Below are 6,278 nucleotides of genomic sequence, written 5' to 3' on the forward strand. Positions count from 1 at the left end.
GAGAGCCGTTAACCGCTGACGTTTCTGTGACGAAAGTGCTAAAACTGCACTGTCTTGGAGCTTCAGTGTATGGAAAGGCAAAAAATAAATCGTTTGAAACAGTGTTTATATCAAGACATTTATTTTGCTATTCATGCAAGATCCGAATTTGTTTTTAAGCAAGAAAGATTATTTGAAAAGAATGTTTTGCTCTTGGGTGCCTACTTTTTCACATCCCCCTGAAGGTAGGCGTTCATTCTGTTCTTGCGTGGATATTTGGGGGTTCGGGGGGATTGGCCCAAATTTACAAGTCTTGAGCTAAGGTAAAGCATTCAAGTTTGACAGGCAGTGTCTGCGGAGAGCTCAGAATTGAGGAAAGGGGCAAGTGTCTAGGTCAGGTAGCGTTATGTTCATTTTCTGAAGAGAAAACCTTGGCTCAGAATAGAATTTAAGGCTGAACACAAATATGCCATGGAGGCTGGTCACAGACCGCTTAAAAAACGTTTCTACCAAGATTTGGTTTCCAGTTATTTCACCATCATTCTTTACATGATTATAAATAATAGAGTTCAGTAGGGTAGCTGGAAATAAAATTATCATACTGATGGCATTATTAAAATAAGAGTTTAAGGATGTAAGGGAAGTAAAGACAACCTGCTATTTCACAGTAGACGCTAATAAGAATAGAAATAAACTTAACATGAAATATATAGGACCTGTTTAGAAAAACTCTGAACTCTATAGAAAAAAATAAACCTTAAGAAATGGAATGTCAACATAATCTTAGCTAGGAAGACTTAACATCAGATGTCAGTTTGCTGGACAAAAGTGAGTAAGGATCTAAAACACCAAACATAAGGTAGTTTTTAGGCACGGCTCTTAATCTTCACACTGTGATAGGAAGAGAATACCATCTTCTCAAGCACATGTGAAACTTTCATAAAATTCATCATTATATAAGTTTCGAAGAAAAAAGTAATTTCCTTAAAGTAAAAATAAGGTATATTCTGTTATCACAATGGAGCAAAACTAGAAATTATTTCTGGGGCTGGCCCGGTGGCTTAGCGGTTAAGGGCGTGTGCTCCGCTACTGGCTCGCGGCCCAGGTTCGGATCCCGGGCGCGCACTGACGCACCGCTTCTCCGGCCATGCTGAGGCCGCGTCCCACATACAGCAACTAGAAGGATGTGCAACTATGACATACAACTGTCTACTGGGGCTTTGGGGGAAAAAAAGGAGGAGGATTGGCTATAGATGTTAGCTCAGAGCCAGTCTTCCTCAGCAGAAAAGAGGAGGATTGGCATGGATGTTAGCTCAGGGCTGATCTTCCTCACACACAAAAAAGGTATTTCTTTAAATGTATCTGGAAATTAAAAAGCTCTCAAATTAAAAAACAAAACAAAACCCCTCAACCAGCTTTTTCCCTGCTACTCTGGAGTTGTGCAGAGGTGGAGGCCCAGGTGCGTTCGAGAGTTGGCTCCACCTGTAATCCACCTCCATGGCTGAGGAAGGCATTGCTGCTGGAGGTGTAATGGACATTAACGCCACTTTAGAAGAGGGGCTGAAGACCGCCCTCATCAGCGATGGCCTAGTGTGTGGAATTTGAGAAGTTGTCACAGCCTTAGACAAGTGCCAAGCCTGTCCTTGTGTGCTCGCATCCAACTGTGATGAGCCTATGTATGTCAAGGTGGGGGCTCTTTGTGCTGAACACCAAATCAAGCTAATTAAGGTTGATGAAGACAAGAAACTAGGGGAATGGGTAGACCTCTGTAAAATTGACAGAGAGGGAAAACCCCGTAAAATGATTGGTTGCAGTTGTGTGGTGGTTAAGTACTAGGGCAAAGAGTCTCAGGCCAAGGATATCATTGAGGAGTACTTAAAATGCAAGAAATGACCAAATAAAAAACTTGGCTTTTGTTCCTCAAAAAAAAAACACCAAAACTCAACCAAAGAAGAAATGCAAAATGATATTGCAGATTTTAAAAGAAAATTGGTAGGGGCTTGCCCAGTGGCATAGCAGTTAAGTTCGTGCACTCCACTTTGGCGGCCTGAGGTTCACAGGTGCAGATCCCGGGCGTGGACATACACATCACTTATCAAGCCATGCTGTGGCGGTGACCCATATAAAGTAGAGGAAGATGGGCACGAATGTTATCCCAGGGCCAATCTTCCTCAGCAAAAATAAAGAGGAGGATTGGCGACAGTTGTTAGCTCAGGGCTAATCTTCCTCAAAAGAAAAAGAAAATTGATAAAACAGTGTATCGGATACAATGGAATACTACTCAGGCATAAAAAAAGAAAATCGTCCCATTTGCAACAACATGGATGGGCCTGGGGGTATTATGTTAAGTGAAATAAGCCAGAAAGAGAAAGACAAACACTCATATGATCTACATATGATCTCACTCATATGTAGAATATAAACCAATACATGGACAGAGAAAACTGTATTGTGGTTACCAGGGGCAATGGGGGTAGGGGGTGCTCACAAGGGGTGAAGGGAGACATATATGGTGATGGACAAACAAAAATGTACAACCCAAAATTTCACAATGTTATAAACTATTAAAACTTCAGTAAAAAATCACTATATCAGAAACTACAATATATAATTAAAGCAGATGAAATTTTATAGGCTTAAATTCTTACGACCATTAAAAAAGAATTAACTTTCCAATTCAGAAGCTAAAAAACACAACAGAGTAAACCAAAACAAAGCAGAAGGGAAGAAATTATAAAGGTAAATTTCAAAATTAACAAGGCTTAAAGAGTAATGAAATACGTAAGTCGGGGGCTGGCCCAGTGGTGTTAAGCAGTTAAGTTCACACACTCCACTTCAGTGGCCCAGGGTCCACAGCTTCAGATCCTGGGCACAGACAGACGCACCTCTTGTGTCAGGCCATGCTGGGGCGGTGTCCCATATAAAGGAGAGGAAGATAGGCATGGATGTTAGCTCAGAGCTAATCTTCCTAACACACACACGAAAAATCATAAGCGAATATGTAAAGAAATGCTATTTCTTTTAAAAAGCTCAACAAGATAGTCAAATCACTCACTACCCTTAAATTGAGAAAAAAATGAAAATGAAAAAAAGCATGTAAGAAGTGACCAAGAGAAATTACGCTGAAAGAAGAAATTTTAAAAATCACAATAAACTATTTTCACAATTCTATGCAAAAAACCAAAAACTTTGATAAATTAATAGGTTCCCATGAAAATATATTCATCAACATTGACCCGTTATGATAAAAAACAAAGAAATTTTAATAGAAGAAATAAATGTATTAGCTATCTCACAAAATAGCATCATAGAAGGTTTCACAAGAGAATTCTATAAAACCTTCAAAGACCCATTAATTTAAAGCTTCTTACATTGTTCCAGAGCATAGTAAAAGACGAAAAGTTTCAAGTTTTTAAATGGAACAAGTATAACCAAAACCTAGAGGAAAATTAAAAAACAATTACAAATCTCAGTAATGAATATTGATCTAAAAATCTTAAATATTAGCAGACTCCAAGAGCATATTAAAATAATGTAACCTCACCAGGTAGAATTTATCCAAAAATGCCACGATGCCTCCATATTTGGAATTCAATTAACAACTAATCATATAGGTAGATTTAAGGAGAAAAGTCATAAAATTTCTCCCCTAAGCACTTGAAAAGATTTTTTAAAAAATCCAATACCATTTCTAATTTAAAAAACTCACTTAAACAAACATTGATATATCCCAGCCCTAAAACAAGTATCTTCCTTAATATTTAAAACACTAGGGCGGGCCCCGTGGCTTAGCGGTTAAGTGCGTGAGCTCCGCTACTGGCGCCCCCAGCCCGGATCCCGGGTGCGCACTGACACACCGCTTCTCCAGCCATGCTGAGGCCGCGTCCCACGTACAGCGACTAGAAGGATGTGCAACGATGACATACAACTATCTACTGGGGCTTTGGGGGAAATAAAAATTATTAAAACACTAGGAACATTTTCTCTTCAGAAACAAAGCAAGTATGTCCACTTTTTATTGCTGGCATTAGCAAATGAAATACAATGAGAAAATGATTGGAGTTATGTAAATTAAAAAAGAAGTGAAACTATTTGCAGAAGAAATAAATCTAAAAAGTTCACAGAGTCAATAATAAAACAAAAAATTACTGAATAATGCAGCAGGATTTTAATATACAAAGTTAATAGTCTTCATTTATTTTAAAAAACAGGTTATGACAGGAATCTCAACATATAAAAAAATAAAATACTTAGGACTAAAAAAAAATATTTAGGACTAAAATGTGAAAAGCTCTAAAAAGAAAACTTGATGCAACAGAAAATCACAATATTGACTTAGTCAACTGCTAAAAGTTACTTTGTTTTTAAATGATGCAGTATCATAAACATGTCAGTTCTTTCCAAGTTGATATATAACTTTAACATAATTCCCAAATAAACCACAAGCAAACAAGTTTTCTTGCTGGATATAAAAAGTGATTTCAGGGCCCAGCCCTATGGCACAGTGGTTAAGTGTGTGCACTCCGATTTCTTGGCCCGGGGTTCACAGGTTTGGATCCTGGGCACGCACCAATGCACCACTTGTTAAGCCATGCTGTGGTGGCGTCCCATATAAAGTAGAGGAAGATGGGCATGGATGTTAGCCCAGGGCCAATCTTGCTCAGCAAAAAAAAAAAAAAAAAAAGAAGAGGATTGGCATTGGATGTGAGCTCAGGGCTAGTCCTCCTCACACACAAAAAATATATATATGGTGATTTCACACCAAAAAAATTAACAATAAAAAGCTGGAAATCTTGAAAAAGATGGGCAGTGAAGGAGGTTTTGCAGCTAGTAGATACTAAAACGTACTATAGATGCTATGTGATTGAAACATTGTAGAGGTAAAGCATGATAGACAGACCAGGGGAGCAAGAGTATAAGGCCCAGAAATGGACTCAAGTATATCTGGATAGTGTATACTAAATTATGGCATAACAAATCACTGGAGTAAAGATGGACTCTTTAATAAATGATATTGTGACAATGAGATAAGCATTTGGATAAAAGATAAAAATTGAGTCCATACCTTACAACATAAACCAGAAGTTCTAAATATATTAGAAATCTAAATGTAAGAAACAAAACCATGGAGTTACTAGAAGAAACAGTGAAAGAACTCCTTCATAACCTGGGTATGGGTAAAGGCTTTCTAACCATTACTCAAACCAAAAGCAATGAGAAAAATGATTGATAAACTTGGCTGCATTAAAAAAAAAAAACACCTACCATAGGACAAAAAATGTAAGCAAGACAAGACAGATAATGAATTTGGAATAACATTTGCAATTTACATCACAGATAAAGGGCTAACTCACTAATATATAAAAAGCTTTTTAAAATAAAAGACAATCAAAATAGAAAACCAGCAAGATAGATGAATGGAAAGTTCAGAGTAATAGATAAACCATTCTCAAATACATGTCAAGATGCTCAAGTCTACTCATACTAAGATAAATGAAAATTGATACCACAATAAAATATCATGTTTCAGTTATCATACTGGCAAAAATTAAAACAAGCCTCGTTTATTGCTGGTGAGAATACAAAATGGGACAAACCCTAAGGAGAGAAACTTGAGAAATTTGAACAATATCAAGCAAAATTACATATGCATTTGCCTTTCTTCCTGGAGATACCTTTTCTAGGAAAATACCTGAAGACAGACCTCCACAAATACAAAACAATGCAGGAACAAAGCTGCTTATTGTATCATTATTGAAATAGCTGAATTTTTAAATCTTCATGTTCATCTATAGGAGACTAATCAAATTAATTAGTGTAAATTCATGCAGTGGCGTATTATGCAGCCATAAAAAAAGGAATGAAGAAGAGTGGTATGAACTGATAAATCATTCCAGGATGTATTAAAATTTAAAAAGGTAAAATAAGAGTACTTATAGTAAGATTTTTTTCAAAAGAAATAAAAAATAATAATACAGGGGATGGGACCTCTGGGTGGTTGAATAAAGAGCTCAGCAAATCCTCTCCCCAAAAAACAATGGGAAAACTGGACAAAATTTTCAAAAAGAATGATTTAAGGACTCAGAATATTGAACAAGGTATATAACAAATTGATAAGGGTTTACTCAAGAAAATCTAAATAAACTCAGTAATAGTGGAAGCCTGTGGCACTTTAGCCTTTCACTGCTCTCTTCCCCTACTCAGTTCTGTGGTATGGAAGAAGTTCTATAGGGCAGAGCAGGCTGTGAGGACTGGTATGTTCACTGCCTGAGATGGCTGCCTTCATTTGGAGCACAGTG

The 6,278-nt window shown here is 37.2% G+C and overlaps 1 pseudogene; it reads left to right on the forward strand.

Annotated features, from left to right (window-relative positions):
* Nucleotides 1–517: 517 nt before the first annotated feature.
* LOC147914478 (small ribosomal subunit protein eS12 pseudogene) lies at nt 518–1,916 on the forward strand (annotated as a pseudogene).
* Nucleotides 1,917–6,278: the final 4,362 nt, after the last annotated feature.

Source organism: Ceratotherium simum, chromosome 20 (assembly GCF_057802395.1).
Source record: "Ceratotherium simum simum isolate JZ-2026a chromosome 20, ASM5780239v1, whole genome shotgun sequence".
Lineage (NCBI taxonomy): Eukaryota > Metazoa > Chordata > Mammalia > Perissodactyla > Rhinocerotidae > Ceratotherium > Ceratotherium simum.